The sequence below is a fragment of the Triticum urartu genome, chromosome 6, assembly GCF_003073215.2.
Source record: "Triticum urartu cultivar G1812 chromosome 6, Tu2.1, whole genome shotgun sequence".
NCBI classification, from domain to species: Eukaryota; Viridiplantae; Streptophyta; class Magnoliopsida; order Poales; family Poaceae; genus Triticum; species Triticum urartu.
In genome coordinates this window covers 575298768-575320205 of record NC_053027.1, presented here as the reverse complement: position 1 = coordinate 575320205, position 21438 = coordinate 575298768, and positions in this window count along the sequence as shown.

Here is a 21438-nt window from a genome sequence, read left to right as displayed (position 1 = left end):
CGCTAGGGCTTTCCCTACTATCGTCCCGTTGGTCCTCGACCACCCAGTGCCCCCCCTCCCCCCAGTAATCTACTTGATGGAGAGCATGCACACATCAAGCAGAGTCTCGATGAAGATAAATTTTTGGACTATGTTGGTCGTCTAGGGAGCTAAGTGAGGTGGAGATGATGGACCCGGTCTCGCGCGTGTGACCGCTGCCAAGGTGCTTGGTTTCTATCGAAGCGCATGCCTCCTTGGCACTAACCTTCCACGCGATCATGTTGCGCGTCTCCGCGGGGAGAGGGGATGGGGATTGCAACCAACCAGCGCTGCCAGTGCCTGCCTGTCATGTCTCTATGCAAGACGGTGTCATCCTTAATGACATCCCATAGGCATGATCCCCCCAGATTCACTTCGATCACTAGCACCCAGTCACTATAGGTGGTGCAGGTGAGCATTGCGAAGGAGAGGTTGGTGCCGCTACCACCACTGGTCTCACACACGACCTCCCTTACCATGATCTCAATGCCTGCCGTGCGATGTGTACTAATGCACCTGTGGCTCTACAAGCAATGTCGCTACTGTCCAGGAGGCATCTCGCTGCCACTAGATGCGAACGTTGCCGTGGTGGCATCTTGGAGCCACCTGAGGCTAATAGCTGGTGTGCTCCTCCGCTCGACATTGTCACCTAAATAAGGCTTTGATGCCAATTGTTAGCTACAACTACTATGCCAATTTTCAGTAGCTGGCTCAACGTGTAGTACCACTACCACTTGAAGCTCTATGGATTGAAGTTGAATGTTTTCTCTCCTGAATTGGCTTGCTTATGATGAAGGAATACAAGTCCTTTAATAGGAAAAATAAACCAACTCAACGAGACTGATGACTTCATTGCTTATGTCATGTTCTAGATGATATCACTAACGACCTCATGTCTTAGAATGACATCACGGCTGACCTCACTATTTTAGACATGGTTTAATCATACACTAATCATTCACCTATCAATGGTCTCCCCTATTAATGGCAAAGACAACAGTCACATGGTCAACAACCGATCCATCCACAAAGCGTACCTTTTCAGAGATAAATCGCTCCAGGTCGACGAACACATCAGCCGATCCAGTCAGGTGCTTGATCGCGCCTGTGTCAAGGAACCAGACCTCGCCTTGGTTACCGCCATCTCCTCGTTATGGCAGATGTGGCCAACTGTTTGCACCGATAGTTTGCCGTGCTCGCTGTTTTGACCCAGCTCAGGATCATGACCTTGGATCTAGTACTAAGAGACATCAAGTTCTTCTAGAAAGACTCGGCGCAGGACAAGATTTTCCACAATAGCAACTGCCCCGTAATGTTGCTTCTTCCAGTACTCGCAGGCTCAATGGCCCTTATTCCAACAATATTGAAATATGTCCTGGTAGTCATTCTTGCTTGGAGAAGGTGCTGGCCTGCGTTGTTGCCGGTTCTGTCCTGGCTTTTGCGAGCGGTTGTTGCTGCCACCACACCTGCGGTCACAGCCACTGCCGCTACCCGAGGCTTCGTCGCCATGCGGCTATCTCTTCTTTGCCAACCACTCACCCCGAGTGACATGAAGACGTTTGCCACCGAGGCTTTCTCGGCTGTCGTCCAACCAGTCATCGACCAGCCGGAGCCGCCCCGTAAGCGCCTAAATGGAGAGCGTGAGTAGGTCAAGTAGAGTCTTTATGGAGATTGCCACTTGTGCAAAACAGGACGGGGCAATGCAAAAAACATTTTAAGCAATCTTGGTCATCGACGATGTCATCGAGGGTGCTGTGCGAGGTTCCGAGGCTGGTGATTCTCATGGAGAAGTCATCGACTAGCTCAGTATCCGTAAAGTCCATGGACTCACAGTCCACCCGCAACAGCTACGCATTTGCTTTGCATACGCAATCGCTGCTAAGGTGTTAGGTTTTGTTCGAACCCCATGCCTCCTTGGTGCTCCCCCTTCCCTATGATCTTGTTGTGCATCTCCGGCGATGGGGGACTGGTGTGTATCAGTGACACCAGTACCTAGTTGTCGTCTGTCCGCAAGATGTTGTCGTCCTTGATGGGGTCCTATAGGCATGCCAACTGAAGGTTCAACTCAATCACTAGCACCCGGTTATTATAGGTGATGCAGCTGAGCATCAGGAGGTAGATGCTAGTGCCACTATCACCACCGGTCTCGTGCACGACTTCCCTAACCATGATATCATCTCTAGCGCCGCAACGTGTCATAATGCGCCCACGGCTCTGCAAGCGATGTCGTTATTTCCACAATGGCCTCATGGAAATGTCAGAGGCTAACTGTTGCCGTGGTGGCGTCTTAGAGGCCCCAGAGGCTGACCGCTTCTATGCTCCCCTGCCCACACTATGAGTTGTTAGGAGCACTCTCAGTAGCTAGCTCATCGTGTGCCACTACTGAAACTCAACTGATTGAAGCGGGATGAAGAAATACATGTCCTTCAAGACCATCCACATCCGGGCACCCCAAACCATCCCCAAACGCCCGGGTGGATGCCTCGGTCATCGATTGGTTGAAAAAAAGCCGACCCAGACGAGCGCCTTAAGCTAGCCTCAAACGCCCGCGCTGTGTGGCGCCCCTCATATCCAGCCCAAATATAAAGCGTATATGGGGTGGCCCAGGCGCATCCGTCACGCTAGCTTGGCCTAGCCTGGCCCACCCGTGCCCCGCAAATATACCCATCCAAAAAACCCTAGACAGTAGTCAATCCGCAGTTCACTTCACTCCCCTCTTCGTCCACTACACTTACAATCCCCTTTCTATCCAAATTTATGGCCGGCAACGGAAACAATACCGGCTCTGGTCTAAAATTCGATAGCTTCGACGACCGGGCAAGCCTGCTGCGCGAAGCGGGGCTCGACAATGTGGAGGAGGTTACCCTCCGCATCATGTTTGAGGCGGTCACGCCTCAACCAAGGCGGCTGTTATGACCGGCATCACTTATAGCCGGAGGAGGCCCAATGGAGCGTCTAGTTAGGGGCTTAGCCCAACTTATCTTTATTTTTATTAGCACCTCGAGGATTATATAAACACTTGTAAGGCCACGTTTTGGAATTAAGCAATAAGTCATAACTATTGCCCAGCTCCCCTTAGGAGCCAGCACCCTAACCCCAACTGCCTCCTGCGCCATCTCCTCCTCCTCCGCCGTGCCACCACGGCGCCGTCGCTCCGCCGCTCGCCCCCAGCTCCTCGCCACACTCCCTTCCACCCCTAAACCTAAGAGCTAGGCCTGGTAGGATCCAAGCTCCTATCAATCTGGTATCAACTGTCTCGGGATCGGTCATGTCTACACCTCTTCCCACCGCCACCCTTCGCCGCCGACAACCGCCACGCCGCCGGCTACCTCCGCGGCTGGGGCGCCGTCCTTGTCAGGCCCGATGTCCTCCGCCGCCTGGATGCTGCAGATCGCCACTCCCGTCGTCTTCACCCCGGAGGAGATGACGGCTTCCCTCCAGGACCTCACCCAAGAGGTCGCAGGCATCCGCACCTTCCTCGCGAGCCCCTATGGGTCATAGCCGCCTTGGCCCTTCACCACCGTGCCGCCGCCGCAGGTGCCTCTGTGGCAGCCGCCCCCTCGGCGACCCCCTTCGCCTCCGCCATGGCAGTCGCCGCCCACGGCGCACATTGGCGCCTCCACCATGCTGTAGGAGCAGCGGCCCTCCGTCGCTCTCACCATGGCCCTGCTGCACCAGCAGCTGCAGCCGGCTACCTCAAGCCAGGGCGCCCCAACGACGGCTCAGGAGGTGCCCATCCACCAGGTCTGGTTCCCTCCATCGGCATCATCGCTACCGGCCTGGCTCGCCGGGTCCCTCGAGTCGGTCTATACGACGGCCTCCGGACAGGCGCACGTGCAGCCCGGATACGTCTCCAACGTATCTACTTTTCCAAACACTTTTGCCCTTGTTTGGGACTCTAACTTGCATGATTTGAATGGAACTAACCCGGACTGACGTTTTTTTCAGCAGAATTGCCATGGTGTTATTTTTGTGCAGAAATAAAAGTTCTCAGAATGACCTGAAAATCAACGGAAAATATTTTTGGAATATATAAAAAATACTGGCGAAAAATCAAGGCCAGGGGCCCACACCCTGTCCATGAGGGTGGGGGCGTGCCTACCTCCCCTGGGCACGCCCCCTGCCTCGTGGGCCCCCTGACGCTCCACCGACCTCAACTCCAACTCCATATATTCACGTTCACTAGTAGAAAACAGGGCTTTGGTCTAGGCCGGGTCAGCCCATTAGTCCCGGTTCAGTCTAGAACCGGGACCAATGTGGGCATTGGTCCCGGTTCGTGAGCCCAGGGGGCCGGCCGGGCCACGTGGGCCATTGGTCTCGGTTCATCTGGACCTTTTGGTCCCGGTTGGTGGGATGAACCGGGACCAATGAGCCTCACTCCTGGCCCACCACCATTGGTCCCGGTTGGTGGCCTGAACCGGGACCAAAGTCTCCGCTTTAGTCCCGGCTCATGTCACCAACTGGGACCAATGAGGTGCCTATATATACCCCCTCGCGCAAGAGCAGAGCACAGTGCTATGTTTTTTCTGGCCGAGGGGGAGAGGGCTTTGTGGTGCTCTAGCTCACCTCCTATGCACATGAGGTGTTCGATGGAATGCCCGAGCCACACTACTTAAGCTTTCTCCTCTCGTAGCTCGACCTCCAAGCTCCATTTTCCTCGAGATTTGTCTAGATTTAGCGGTCCGTCACGTCCCGTCCCCGTCTTCACCGCCGTCGATCACCCGCGCCGATCTCATCACCGACACCACCGTGGTGAGCCTCTTGTTCTTATCTTCTTTCTGAAAGGAAAAATATTCTTACTTGTATGTTTAGATAGATACTTGTATCATTTTCTTACATTTATTATTGCATCTTATATAGTGCGATGGTTTTGGTATCCGCCCCCGTCGGCCCTCGTCCTGTCTATGATTCGGATGTGGTATGTATATTATCTTTATAACTATTGGTTCATTTATTGTTTATGAAAATTATGCCGACCGACGTGACATAGATTTTATTTATCTAGGATGTATGTGAATCGGAAATGCCAACCGACCCTATTGTCGAGAGGTTAAATTTAGTTGAAGAAGAAAACAATTTGTTGAAGGAAAAAATAAAAAAAATTGAGGTGGAGAAGATGATATTGGAGTTGCATGTTGCGGATGTCGTCGATGATCACAAGATCAAGATGGATGCAATGCGCTTGAAGAATAGAGCTCACCCCTATAATATTTGTTATGACTAACTAAAATTACCAAATTGAGTATAATGATAAAACACAGTAATATTAAATAGCAGGAAAAAGATTGACTCAAAAATCAATTTTTATAGTAAAGTTATTCATAAACTAGTGATTCACACAAATTTTAAAAAAATCAAATTTAAACTATTCAAATTTTAAAACTAATGGCACTAACAGAAAGTTTATAATTTTTGTGACCTAAAATAAAAAAGAAATCACTACAAAACTATAAGTATTTAGTTCTAAGTAGAAACAAAAAAACAAAAAAATAAAAAAGTGCCACCTACTGGGCCCCCACGGCCTGAATACGACTAGAAACCCTACCATGGGCCAGGATTCAGGCCCGCGGGAGGCCCAGTAGGCCCACAGGCACAGATTGCAGTGTTAGGCCCGAAAGCCTGCTTTAGAGAGTAGCTCGAGAGGGAAGGCGCACCGCACCTTATAAATAGGTGCGCCTCCCTCTCAACTAGCGAGGTGGGACTAAAATATTTGGGTTCGGGGCAGCACAGGCCTTTGGTCCCGGTTGGTGGCACCAACCGGGACTAAAGGGGGGCATTAGTCCCGGTTTGTGCCACGAACCGGGACCAATGTTGTCAGTATATAAGCTGGACTTGTGAAAATTTCACAACTTCACCGTCAGTTCGTGCCCGACGCCCCAACGCTGCTCCTCGTCGCTGTCGCCATCATCGCCCCTGCCTCCGACGCCGTCGTCGCGCCGCCCCTGCCCCCGACGCCGTCGCCGTGCCGCCCCTACCTCTGACGCCGTCGCCGTGCCGCCCCTGCCTCCGGTGCCGTCTTCGCGCCGCCCCTGCCGCCGACCACGTCGTCGCCGTGCCGGCCCCTGCCCGGCACCCTAGCCCCTTCCCGCGGCCCGCCCCCGCCCTTGCCTCCCCCGCCGTCGCCATCGCCAGACGCCCCCGCTGTGAGCCGCCGCGCCGGTCCGGCTCTGTTTTGATTTTGTATTAGATTAATTTTTTGTTCATATATATATAATGTATATTTGTATGTATGTGGCTATATGTAAGTTCAGAGCATGTTTTTTATTAGATTAATTTCTTATTAGATTTATTACATTAATATTTTTTTCATAGCATGTTTTTGTTCATATATGTATTTTTTTGTTCATATGTTTATTAATGTTTTTGTTGCATATATGTAATTTTTTTCAATGTATATATGTATGTGGTAGCTATATATGCATGATGAGGGGGGTGGGGGTCGATATACCCCCTCCCCGATAATTTCAACATGAGCGGAGGTCGATATACCCCCTCCCCGACAACATGAGAGAGGGACGAGGGGTCGAGAGAACTAAATAAGAAGAAGAAGAGGAGAGGAAGAAGAGGAGAAATAAATAAGAAGAAGAAAAAAGAAGAAAAAGAAGAGGAGAAGAAGAAAGGAATAGTGGGGAAGAAGAGAAAATAGAATATATTCTATTTTCTCTTCTTCTCCACTATTCCTTTCTTCTTCTCCTCTTTTTTTTCTTCTTTTTTTTCTTCGATCTTCTCCTCTAGCTATTCCTTTCTTCTTCTCCTCTTTCTTCTTCTTCTTCTTCTTCTTCTTCTTCTTCTTCTTCTTCTTCTTCTTCTTCTTCTTCTTCTTCTTCTTCTTCTTCTTCTTCTTCTTCTTAATTTTTATCGGGAACGAGGGTGTCGAGGATCGCCGAGGGGTCGAGGGTCGGGAACTAGGGTAGAGGGTCGAGGGTCGTTAAGGGGTCAAGGGTCGAGGGTTTCAGGGTCGAGGGTTCAAGGGTTCTATAGGGTCGAGGGTCGAGGGTTCCAGGGTCGTCTAGGGGTCGAGGGTTCCAGGGTCATCGAGGGTTCGAGGGGTCGAGGATCGCCGAGGGGTCGAGAGAGGTTTCCTAGTGTCAAAGTATTGAAGAAATCCATGCCTTCATCATTAGCTGGAAGTAACCAGGGCATGTTGGTACGAAGTTCTGCAAAGTTGTTCTGGAATGGAGTCCCGGATAGGATAATCGGCCTTTTGGTACGAATTCAGCAAAGGCCTTCCAAATAGCAATATTCGGAAGGCTCTTGCTAAACTTTGTACCAAAAAGCGAATTATCCTATCTGGGACTCCGTTCCAGAACAACTTTGAAGAGCTTCGTACCATCATGCACATGTTACTTTTGCCTAATGATGAAGACATGGTTTTGTTGAATCCTTTGACACTACGCAACCTCCCGACCCCTCGGCGATGCTCTCGAACATGAGAGGAAGAAGAGGATCGCCGAGGGGTCGAGGGTTCCAGGGTCGTCGAGGGTTCGAGGGGTCGAGGATCGCCAAGGGGTCGAGAGAGGTTTCCTAGTGTCAAAGTATTGAAGAAATCCATGCCTTCATCATTAGCCGGAAGTAACCAGGGCATGTTGGTACGAAGTTCTGCAAAGTTGTTCTGGAATGGAGTCCCGGATAGGATAATCGGCCTTTTGGTACGAATTCAGCAAAGGCCTTCCAAATAGCAATATTCGGAAGGCTCTTGCTAAACTTTGTACCATTATGAACCTATTATGTTTTCATGAATATATGTGAGTTCATGATCCTATCTTGCAAGTCCACAGTCACCTTGTGTTATGATCCGTTAACCCCGAAGTGACAATAATCGGGATACTTACCGGTGATGACCGCAGTTTAAGGAGTTCATGTATTCACTAAGTGTTAATGCTTTGGTCCGGTAATCAATTAAAAGGAGGCCTTGATATCCCTTAGTTTCCAATAGTACCCCGCTGCCACGGGAGGGTAGGACAAAAGATGTCATGCAAGTTCTTTTCCATAGGCACGTATGACTATATTTGGAATACATGCCTACATTACATTGATGAACTGGAGCTAGTTCCGTGTCACCCTATGTTATAACTATTGCATGAGGGATCGCATTTGACATAATTATCCATCCCTGATCCATTGCCTACGAGATTTTCACATATTGTTCTTCGCTTATTTACTTTTCTATTGCTACTATTAATTATAATCACTATAAAACCAAAACTATTACTTTTGCTACCGTTACCGCTACTATCATATTACGTTGCTACTAAATACTTTGCTGCAGATATTAAGTTTCCAGGTGTGGTTGAATTGACAACTCAGCTGCTAATACTTGAGAATATTCTTTGGCTCCCCTTGTGTCGAATCAATAAATTTGGGTTGAATATTCTACCCTCGAAAACTATTGCGATCCCCTATACTTGTGGGCTATCAGGCCCCTGCTGGTTCCGCCTGATGACCCTCAAGTATAGGGCATCAATTATAGCTCTTTTCGATAAGTAAGAGTGTCGAACCCAACGAGGAGCAGAAGGAAATGACAAGTGGTTTTCAGTAAGGTAATGTCTGCAAGTGCTAGAATTGTAAGTAGTAGAGTAGTTTGATAGCAAGGCAATTTGTAACGGGCAAGAAACGGTAGTAGTAACAAAAGTGCAGCAAGGTAGCCCAATCCTTTTGAGGCAAAGGACATGCCAAAACGGTCTCTTATGATAAGCAAAGCGTTCTTGAGGGTATGATGCGTCTCCAACGTATCTATAATTTTTGATTGCTCCATGCTATTATATTATCTGTTTTGGATGTTAATGGGTTTTATTTTACACTTTTATATCATTTTTCGGACTAACCTGTTAACCGGAGGCCCATCCCATATTGCTGTTTTTTTGCCTATTTTAGTGTTTCGCAGAAAAGGAATATCAGACGGAGTCCAAACGGAATGAAACCTTTGGGAACGTGATTTTCTCAACAAACGTGATCCAGGAGACTTGGAGTGGGAGTCAAGAAACAATCAAGGAGGCCACGAGGCAGGGGGCGCGCCTACCCCCCTGGCGCGCCCTCCACCCTCGTGGGCCCCTCGTTGCTCCACCGACCTACTTCTTCCTCCTATATATATCCACGTACCCCCCAAACATCCAGGAGCACCACGAAAACCTAATTCCACCACCGCAACCTTATGTACCCGAGAGATCCCATCTTGGGGCATTTTCCGGAGCTCCGCCGGAAGGGGGCATTGATCACGGAGGCCCTCTACATGAACTCCATGGCCTCTCCGGTGATGTGTGAGTAGTTTACTTCAGACCTACGGGTCCATAGTTATTATCTAGATGGCTTCTTCTCTCTCTTTGGATCTCAGTACAAAGTTCTCCTCGATCTTCTTGGAGATCTATTTGATGTAATCTTCTTTTGCGGTGTGTTTGTCGAGGTCCGATGAATTGTGGGTTTATGATCAAGTTTATCTATGAAGATTATTTGAATCTCCTCTGAATTCTTTTATGTATGATTGGTTTATCTTTGCAAGTCTCTTTGAATTATCAGTTTGGTTTGGCCTACTAGATTGACCTTTCTTGCAATGGGAGAAGTGCTTAGCTTTCGGTTCAATCTTGCGGTGTCCTTTACCAGTGACGGCAGGGGCAGCAAGGCACGTATGTATTATTGCCATCGACGATAAAAAGATAGGGTTTATATCATGTTGCATGAGTTTATCCCTCTACATGATGTCATCTTACTTAAAGCATTACTCTGTTGTTATGAACTTAATACTGTAGATGCATGCTGGATAGCGGTCGATGTGTGGAGTAATAGTAGTAGATGCAGAATCGTTTCGGTCTACTTGTCACGGACGTGATGCCTATATACATGATCATACCTAGATATTCTCATAATTATGCTCAATTCTATCAATTGCTCGACAGTAATTCGTTTACCCACCGTAATACTTATGATCTTGACAGAAGCCACTAGTGAAACCTATGGCCCCCGGGTCTATCTTCCATCATATTAATCTTCCAACACTTAGTTATTTCTATTGCCGTTTATTTTACTTTGCATCTTTATTTCTCTTTATCATAAAAATACCAAAAATATTATCTTATCATACCAGATCTCACTCTCATAAGTGACCGTGGAGGGATTGACAACCCCTTTATCGCATTGGTTGCGAGGTTCTTATTTGTTTGTGTAGGTGCATGGGACACGAGCGTGATCTCCTACTGGGTTGATACCTTGGTTCTCAAAAACTGAGGGAAATACTTATGCTACTTTACTGCATCACCCTTTCCTCTTCGAGGGAAAACCAACGCAGTGCTCAAGAGGTAGCAGGGTACACGGGAATTTCATCTAGTCACTTTCATCATGTTGGTTTGATTTGTGTTCGCTACTTTGATAATTTGATATGTGGGTGGACCAGTGCTTAGGTGCTATTCTTACTTGAAAAAACCTCCTACTTATGATTGACCCTCCCGCAAGCATTCACAACTACGAGAAAAGTGTTAAGAATAAATTCTAACCATAGCATTAATTTTTTGGATCCAATCGGTCCCTTACGAAACGCGCATAAACTGGGGTTTAAGCTTCTGTGACTCTTGCAACCCATAATCTTATTGCTACTCCACAATGCATTCCCTTAGGCCCAAATATAGTGAAGTGTCATGTAGTCGACGTTCACGTGACACCACTGACACCACTGATACGTCTCAACCCATAATCTGTTTTTGATGTTTAATGAGCTTTAATATGCACTTTTATATTATTTTTGGGACTAACCTACTAACCGGAGGCCCAGTGCTAGTTGTTGTTTTTCCCTATTTTAGTGTTTCGCAGAAAAGGAATATCAAATAGAATCCAAACAGAATGAAACCTTCGCGAGGATCTTTTTTTTGGAACAAACGCAATCCAGGAGACTTGGAGTAAAGGTTAAGCAGGCAACGAGGCGACCACGATGTAGGAGGGCGCGCCCAGGTGGGTAGCCGCGCCCTCACCCTCATGGGCCCCTCGTAGCTCCACCGACCTACTTCTTTCGCCTATATATACCCTCGTACCCTGAAAACATCGAGGAGAGGCACAAAACACTTTTTCCACCGCCGCAACCTTTTGTACCCGTGAGATCCCATCTGGGGCCTTTTTTGGCGATCTGCCAGAGGGCGATTCGATCACGGAGGGCTTTTACATCAACACCATAGGCTCTCCGATGATGTGTGAGTAGTTTACCACAGACCTTCGGCTCCATAGTTATTAGCTAGATGGCTTCTTCTCTCTCTTTGGATCTCAATACAAAGTTCTCCTCGATTCTCTTGGAGATCTATTTGATGTAATTCTTTTGCGGTGTGTTTGTAGAGATCCGATGAATTGTGAGTTTATGATCAAGATTATCTATGAACAATATTTGATTCTTCTCGGAATTCTTATATGCATGATTTGATATCTTTGCAAGTCTCTTTGAATTATCAGTTTGGTTTGGCCAACTAGATTGATATTTCTTGCAATGGGAGAAGTGCTTAGCTTTTGGTTCAATCTTGCGGTATCCTTTCCCAGTGACAGCAGGGGCATCAAGGCACATATTGTATTTTTGCCATCGAGGATAAAAAGATGGGGTTTATATCATATTGCTTGAGTTTATCCCTCTACATCATGTTATCTTGCCTAATGTGTTACTCTGTTCTTATGAACTTAATACTCTAGATGCATGCTGGATAGCGGTCAATGTGTCGAGTAATATTAGTAGATGTAGAATCGTTTCGGTCTACTTGACACAGATGTGATGCCTATGTTCATGATCGTGCCTAGATATTCTCATAACTAAGCGCTTTTCTATCAATTGCTCGGCAGTAATTTGGTCTACTTTACATCATATTATTTTCCCGTCAACTAGCTATTTTTGTCGCCGTTTATTTTGCAATCTTTACTTTTCAATCTATACAACAAAAATACCAAAAATATTTATCTTATTATCTCTATCAGATGTCACTTTCGTAAGTGATCATGAAGGGATTGACAACCCCTTTATCGCGTTGGTTGTGAGGTTCTTGTTTGTTTATGCAGGTACTAGGTGACTTGCGTGTAGTCTCCTACTGGATTGATACCTTGGTTCTCAAAAACTGAGGGAAATACTTAGGCTACTTTGCTGCATCACCCTTTCCTCTTCAAGTGAAAACCAATGCATGCTCAAGAGGTAGCAACCACTAAGGGAATCACAACATACATACTATAAAAATATCGAGCACATATCAAATTCACATGATTACTTCCAACATGATTTCTCCCGTGACCTCAAGAACAGAAGTAACTACTCAAAAATGGTAAACATGCTCATGACCAGAGGAGTATTAAATAGCATAATGGATCTGAACATATAATCTTCCACCAAATAAACCATATAGTAATCAACTACAAGATGTAATCAACACTACAAGTCACCCACAAGTACCAATCTATAGTTCCGGTAACAAGATTGAACACAAGAGATGAACTAGGGTTTGAGAGGAGATGATGTTGTTGAAGATGTTGATGGAGATTGCCCTCCCCAAGATGGGAGAGTTGTTGGTGATGATGATGACGATGATTTCCCCCTCCGGGAGGAAAGTTCCCTTGGCGGAATCGCTCCGCCCACCAGAGGGCAAAAGTGCTCCTGCCAAAGTTCTGCCTCGAGGCGGCGGCGCTCCGTCCCAAAAGTCCTCTCCTTATTTTTTTCTAGGTCAAAACGACCTATATACCAGAAGGTGGGCCTGGGTGAGCACAACCCACCAGGGCATGCCTGGGCTCCCTGGCGCGCACAGGTGGGTTGTGCCCCCCTGGTGGGCCCCCTCTAGTAGTTCCTCTAGTAGTTATTTGCTCCAATTATTATTATATATTCCATAAAAAATCCTTGTGAAGTTTCAGCTCAATTGAAGTTGTGTAGAATAGGTAGCCTGACCTAGCTTTTTCAGGTCCAGATTTCCAGCTGCCGGAATTCTCCCTCTTTGTGTACACCTTGCATATTATGAGAGAAAAGACATTAGAATCACTCCAAAAAGGATTATTATGGATAAAAACATTATAAATAACAGTAAGAAAACATGATGCAAAATGGACGTATCACCGCCCTCGGCCCTCCAGTTCGGCGGGCCCTCGGGCTTCGCAGACCCCTACGCCGCCATCGACAGGCCCCTGTTCCAGGGTGGCCCTCTGATGCCCACCTGCTCGGCGCCATCGTCCTCGCTGCTTCGATGAGGGCTACCCCTCCGTCGTCCACGACCATATGGCACCATGGACCCCCTGAACTGGCTCAATAAGTGCGACCAATTTTTCAAGGGGCAACGCACCTGCATCGCCTCCTATAACCTCCGAGGCGCCGCACGGACATGGCATTACGCCCTCAAGCAGGACGAGGGTGGCATGCCCCCATGGGAATGTTTCTGCGAGCTTTGTCTCTTACGCTTCGGGCTGCTGATATGCGGCAGCCGGCTGGCGAAGCTTGGGCGCATACCCTTCACCTCTACGGTGCAGGACTTCGCTGACCACTTTCAATCCCTGGCGTGCCACGCGCCCGGTGTAACGGCTCGACAGCGGGCCGAGCTCTTCATTGGCGGCCTACCAAATCATATCCGCGTGGACGTGGAGATGTGGGTACCACAGCACCTCCAGATGGCCATGTACTATGCCCGCGCCTTCGAGCGTCGCGCGATGGCCGTGCAACAGGCTTCACCATCCCGGGGCGCCCGACTACCCGCCCAGCCGCCACCAACACCACAAGTGCCGGGGCGGCTGGCCTAGGCCCCCCGCAGCGCCCAACACGCCCCTTCCGTCGGCTCACCCCAGCCGAGCAGCTTGAGCGCCCCCGTCAGGGGATGTGCTACAACTGCGACGAGCCCTACATCCCGGGCCATGTTTGCGCTCGCATGTTCTACTTGGAGGCCATGGACTACATTGAGGAGCACGCCGCCGCTGCCGGGCTGGGCGAACTGGCCCCTCCATTGGCCGATGCGATTCCGCCAAGGCCGGCCCAGGCAAACGCCCTCGTCGTCTCCCTCCATGCACTCACGGGCATCCGGGCAGAGAAGACTATGCTACTGCCGTTAATGATCAATGGCGAGCAGTTCCTCACACTCCTGGACACGGGCTCCACCCACAACTTACTGGCAGGGGCCACCATGCGACGCCTGGTGCTGCAGCTGACGGAGGGAGAGCAGTTACGCATTACCGTGGCCAACGGTGACCGTCTCCAGTGCCAGGGCATTACTAGGCATGTCCCCATCTTCATCGGCGCCGAGCACTTGATAACCCACAAGTATAGGGGATCGTAACAGTTTTCGAGGGTAGAGTATTCAACCCAAATTTATTGATTCGACACAAGGGGAGCCAAAAGAATATTCTCAAGTATTAGCAGCTGGGTTGTCAATTTAACCACACCTGGAAACTTAATATCTGCAGCAAGGTATTTAGTAGCAAAGTAATATGATAGTAGTGGTAACGGTAGTAAACGGTAACGGTAGCAAAAGTAATATTTTTGGTGTTTTGTAGTGATGATAATAATAGCAACGGAAAAGTAAATAAGTGAAGAACAATATATGGAAAGCTCGTAGGCATTGGATCGGTGATGGAGAATTATGCCGGATGCGGTTCATCATGTAACAGTCATAACCTAGGGTGACACAGAACTAGCTCCAGTTCATCAATGTAATGTAGGCATGTATTCCGAATATAGCCATACATGCTTATGGAAAAGAACTTGCATGACATCTTTTGTCCTACCCTCCCGTGGCAGCGGGGTCCTATTGGAAACTAAGGTACATTAAGGCCTCCTTTTAATAGAGTACCGTACCAAAGCATTAACACATAGTGAATACGTGACCTCCTAAAACTACGGTCATCACTGGTAAGTATCCCGATTATTGTCACTTCGGGGTTAACGGATCATAACACATAATAGGTGACTATAGACTTTCAATATAGAATCAAGAACTCTCATATATTGATGAAAACATAATAGGTTCAGATCTGAAATCATGGCACTCGAGCCCTAGTGACAAGCATTAAGCATAGCAAAGTCATAGAAACATCAATCTCAGAACATAGTGGATAATAGGGATCAAACCCTAACAAAACGAAGTCGATTACATGATAAATCTCATCCAACCTATCACCGTCCAGCAAGCCTATGATGGAATTACTCACCCACGGAGGTGAGCATCATGAAATTGGTGATGGAGGAAGGTTGATGATGACGATGGTGACGTATTACCATCTCCGGAGCCCCGAACGGATTCCAGATCAGCTCTCCCGAGAGAGTTTAGGGCTTGGCGGCGGTTCCATGTCGTAAAACGTGATGGATCCTTCTCCTTGGTTTTTTCTCCCCGAAAGTGAATATATGGAGTCCAGATTGAGGTCGGTGGAGCGTCAGGGGGCCACGAGGCAAGGGGGGCGCCCAGGGGGGTAGGGCGCGCCCCCACCCTCGTGGACAGGTGGAGGCCCCCCTGACGTGGATCTTCCTTCCAGTATTTATTATATATTCCAAAATAATGCTCCGTTGATTTTCAGGTCATTCCGAGAACTTTTATTTCTACACAAACATAACACCATGGCAATTCTGCTGAAAACAACGTCAGTCCGGGTTAGTTCCATTCAAATCATGCAAGTTAGAGTCCAAAACAAGGGCAGAAGTGTTCCGAAAAGTATATATGACGGAGACGTATCAACTCCCCCAAGCTTCAACCTTTGATTGTCCTCAAGCAATTCAGTTGATAAACTGGAAGTGATAAAGAAAAAATTTTACAAACTCTGTTTGCTCTTGTTGTTGTAAATATGTAAAGCCAGCATTCAAGTTTTCAGCAAAGATTATGAACTAACCATATTCACAATAACATTTAGGTCTCATATTTACTCAATTAATGGCATAATCAACTAGCTAGCAATAATAATAAATCTCGGATGACAACACTTTCTCAAAATAATCATGATATGATATAACAAGATGGTATCTCGCTAGCCCTTTCTGAGACCGCAAAACATAAATGCAGAGCACTTTTAAAGATCAAGGACTGACTAGACATTGTAATTAATTTTAAAAGAGATCCAGTCAAGTCATACTCAACGTAAACTAACAGTAATGGGTGCAAATGACAGCGGTGCTCTCCAACTGTGGCTTTTTAATAAGAGGATGTTGAATCAACATAAATGTAAATAGATAGGCCCTTTGCAGAGGGAAGCAGGGATTTTTAGAGGTGCTAGAGCTCGGTTTTGAAATAGATAAGAATAACATTTTGAGAGGTATACTTTCATTGTCAACATAACAACCAAGAGATGGCGATATCTTCCATGCTACACACATTATAGGCGGTTCCCAAACAGAATGGTAAAGTTTATACTCCCCCTCCACCAACAAGCATCAATCCATGGCTTGCTCGAAACAACGAGTGCCTCCAACTAACAAGAGTCCCGAGGGAGTTTTGTTTGCAGTTATTTTGATTTGATTTGCATAAAGCATGGGACTGGGCATCCCGGTGACCAGCCATTTTCTCGTGAGTGAGGAGCAGAGTCCACTCCTCTTGAGAATAACGCGCCTAACATGGAAGATACGGACAGCCCTAGTTGATACATGAGCTATTCGAGCATACAAAACAGGATATTTATTTGAAGGTTTAGAGTTTGGCACATACAAATTTACTTGGAACGGCAGGTAGATACCGTATATAGGTAGGTATGGTGGACTCATATGGAACAATGATGACCCACAAGTATAGGGGATATGTCGTAGTCCTTTCGATAAGTAAGAGTGTCGAACCCACCAAGGAGCAGAAGGAAATTATAAGCGGTTTCCAGCAAGGTATTCTCTGCAAGTACTGAAATAAGTGGTAACAGATAGTTTTGTGATAGGATAATTTGTAACGAGCAACAAGTAACAAAAGTAAATAAATTGCAGCAAGGTGGCCCAATCCTTTTTGTAGCAAAGGACAAGCCTGGACAAACTCTTATGTAGAGAAAAGCGCTCCCGAGGACACATGGGAATATCGTCAAGCTAGTTTTCATCACGTTCTTATGATTCGTGTTCGGTACTTTGATAATTTGGTACGTGGGTGGACCGGTGCTTGGGTACTGTCCTTACTTGGACAAGCATCCCACTTATGATTAACCTCTATTGCAAGCATCCACAACTTCAACAAAAGTATAGAGGTAAACCTAAGCATAGCATGAAACATATGGATCCAAATCAGCCCCTTATGAAGCAACACATAAACTAGGTGAGGGAGTCCTGGATTAGGGGGTGTCCGGATGGCCGGACTATACCTTCAGCCGGACTCCTGGACTATGAAGATGCAAGATAGAAGACTTCGTCCTGTGTCCGGAAGGGACTTTCCTTGGCGTGAAAGGCAAGCTTGGCGATACGGATATGTAGATCTCCTACCATTGTAACCGACTTTGTGTAACCCTAACCCTCTCCGGTGTCTATATAAACCGGAGGGTTTTAGTCCGTAGGACAACATACAGAACAACAATCATACCATAGGCTAGCTTCTAGGGTTTAGCCTCTCCGATCTCGTGGTAGATCTACTCTTGTACTACCCATATCATCAATATTAATCAAGCAGGACGTAGGGTTTTACCTCCATCAAGAGGGCCCAAACCTGGGTAAAACATCGTGTCGCTTGCCTCCTGTTACCATCCGGCCTAGACGCACAGTTCGGGACCCCTACCCGAGATCCGCCGGTTTTGACACCGACATTGGTGCTTTCATTGAGAGTTCCTCTGTGTCGTCGCCATCAGGAAGGATGCCTTGCCCCGTCTTTAAAGACGGCACCGTTGCTAAGGGAGCTTTGGCTGTCGGCCAAACCCTCCGGCTAGGTGGTTTTCTTATGACCGCCTGTTCGGCTTCTGCGCTGATGATGACCTCTCGAGCCATCGAAAACAATCTTCATGTCAGCTCGGAACTCGCCGAGCAGTTAGATCCAATGGAGCTCTCCTCCATAAACGAGCTCTTGGAGTCGCTACGGATTACGACCAGATTGGGCCTAAACCCGATCTGAGAGAGATTAACTCTCCCCAAGTCACCCATCACATTGCCGTGGTAGAGGGACAGTGCGGCAACCCTTCATCTATCTTAAGGACTAGCTACGTCTGGATTCCCGATCCCTCCAAGCTGGATACCCACGGAGGGGAGGATATCAGTCAAGACCTGAACTTAGAGTCAGGCGACGGGCTGGATTCATTGGACAAAATCCAGGAATCCAATTTTTCGAGTTCGGAAATTCCTCGGCCTCTGAGCCTCAGATTGGGTGAGGCTTCGGCCACCGCCACGGCTGGACTCGACGAAATAAAAGCCATATTGGCAAGAGACCCAGTCCTGGCCGCGCCAAACATTGGCGGACCAATGCTATTGTACATTGCAGCAACACATCAGGTTGTAAGCGCAGTGCTCGTCGTCGAACGAGAAACGGACGGACACAAATTCCCCCTTCAAAAGCCGGTCTATTATGTGTCCACTGTCCTCACTCTGTGCAAATCACGGTACCCGCATTATCAAAAGATTGCTTACACCGTATTCATGGCATCCCGGAAGCTACGACACTACTTTCAAAAGTGTTCAATAACAGTAGCCTCAGAAGTACCACTTAACGATATTATAAACAACCGTGACGCAACGGGCCGGATTGCAAAATGGGCCATTGAGCTCCTCCCGTTCGACATAACTTATAAGCCACGGCGAGCCATCAAGTCGCAAGTTTTGGCCGACTTTGTCGCAGAATGGACGGAGGCCGAACTCCCTAAAGAGTATGGCACATATTCAAATTGGATCATGCATTTTGACGGCTCCAAGATGTTGGCCGGACTAGGGGCTGGCGTCGTTTTGATGTCCCCCACAGGAGACACAGTTCAATATGTACTCCAGATTATGTACACAGACTCCAACAATGCAGCCGAATATGAGGCCCTTTTACATGGTCTCCGGATGGTAGTATCCATGGGCATTCAACGCCTACAGGTGCGCGGGGACTCGAACCTCGCAATATCCCAAATAAATGGAGACTTCGATGCCAAGGATCCAAAAATGGCAGCTTACCGCAATGCCGTCCTAAAAATGTCAGCTCGGTTCGAAGGGCTTGAATTTCACCATATAGCCCGGGAAAATAATCAGGCGGCAGATGTCCTGGCACGCATCGGCGCAAAACTTAGTCCCCCCCAACATCTTCTTGGAAAGGATGTTCAAGCCATCCATAGTATGGGAAGGGGAGCCGAACAATAACAGCCCGGACCCAACCGCACTGCCCGACACCGAACATTCTGACACAACCGGAGGCTCTGCCAATGAAATAACACCTTCAGCCCATGTAATAATGGCCGTCATCGCCTCGTGGACAGAACCATTCCTCGCCTACCTTACTAGGCAGGAACTCACCGAGGACCAAAATGAGGCACGCTCCATAGTGCGGCGATCCAAAGCCTACAAAGTCCACGAGGGAGAGCTTTATAAGAAAAGCACTACCGGAGTCCTTCAAAGGTGCATCTCCGAAGAGGAAGGGCGGAACCTCCTTGCTAAAATTCATGCTGGACTCGGCGGTCATCACGCTGCAGCTCGGTCCCTTGTAAGCAAGGCCTTCCGTACAGGATTTTATTGGCCGACGGCCCGGGCAGACGCCCAGGACTTAGTCCAACAATGCGTCGGTTGCCAGCTCTTTGCAAACCAAAGCCATATGCCACCCATTGCCCTCCAAACTATCCCCATCACTTGGCCCTTCGCGGTCTGGGGGCTTGACGTGGTTGGACCCCTTAAAGGCGGAACCCACAAGCAAAATGCTTACTGGTCATGGTGGATAAGTTCACCAAATGGATAGAAGCCAAGCCTGTTAAGACGGATGAATCCGGACCGGTGATAGACTTTATATCCGGGGTTGTACACCGTTACGGCGTCCCCCACAGCATCATCACTGATAACGACACGAACTTTACGACCGACGAGGTAAAACTCTGGTGCAAAAACATGGGCATCAAGCTCGATTATGCTTCCGTCTATCACCCACAAACTAACGGCCAAGTCGAACGTGCAAATGGTCTTATCATGAGCGGCATCAAACCCAAATTAGTGCGGTCCCTCAAGGAATCTAACACGCACTGGGTAGAGGAGCTCGACTCCATACTCTGGGGGCTGCGGACCACGCCGAATCGCACCACCGGATACACACCATTCTTTATGGTGTACGGCGCAGAGGCAGTTTTGCCTTGCGACATAATTCATGACTCACCCCGAGTGCGCATGTACGAAGAAAGAGAAGCCGAGATCGATCGGCAGGACAGTTTGGACACATTGGAGGAGGAGCGTGACGTGGCAAAAGCCCGTTCCGCATTCTATCAACAGCAGGCTCGAAGATAACAAAGCAGAGAAGTACGAGCCAAAAATTACAATGTTGGTGAATTAGTTCTACGCCAGCCGGACAAAAAAAAAGGACAAACTCAAGCCGAACTGGGAAGGTCCCTTCATAATTGACCAAGTCCTGACTGGTGGAGCGTACCGCCTGCGAGATGCATCGGATAACCGACTCGAGCCGAACCCATGGAACGCAGCCCGTCTCCGAAGATTCTATGCCTAGCGCCGGACTCTGTGTTCGTCTCCTTCCTCTGTCCATTTTTTATATACTGTCTGTCTTACATTTCTCTCCTTCTCCCCTTCCTTTCTCTTATAGCCTTTGAAGGCTCATCAAATGACGTGCTATTCGCACTCATTAAACCTGGGGGCTTCTTTTAACAGAAGCTTATTTATACGGGCTTCATGCCCAACACATGTGTTACACTTCCGCATGTACCTTTTATTTCACCATTATATGCATCGATATGACTTAAGTTTTGGCCAAGCTGGGTTGCCTGGCTCCTGTGCTTACCCCTACGTTCCCGATTATTCGGCTAGGCGGTAAAGGGAGCACCTATGCGATTGTTACTGCCGGATCAGCCGGATGTGTACCTCAGACTGGGTGAAGCCGAAAGCTAGCGTTCTTAAGGGAATATTCGGCCGGTGACCTAAAAGATGATCTTTTCACTTATTTATTTATGCGCCCCAGATGCTTTTTCCCGCGTCTTTTTTCGCAGAATGGGCATGCACTTTAGGGCATGCCTCCCAGGGAAAGGAACCCCTAACGGAACTATTCTCCCTGGAAGATGTTTCTTACTAACCATGTAATATAACATAACTAGTCGGGCACTTGTCCGTTCACGCACTAATGACCCCTACGCCTGGTCTCCATGCATTCCCCGGTTCTTATATAACCGCATGGGAATTCGGACACATTCCGGACCGTCAGGTCCCGAGGCTGAAGCAAAAAGGTCGGCCATGACAAACGATCTACAATCCGGCTAGAAGGCATTATAAATGTCAATTAAATTACATAGTCATTCTGACTGATTGTATTCCTCTTCAATACCATCTAACAGGCTGTCTAATTTACAGTCCTGCTGGGAATACTTTGCGGCCAATTCTACTTAGCC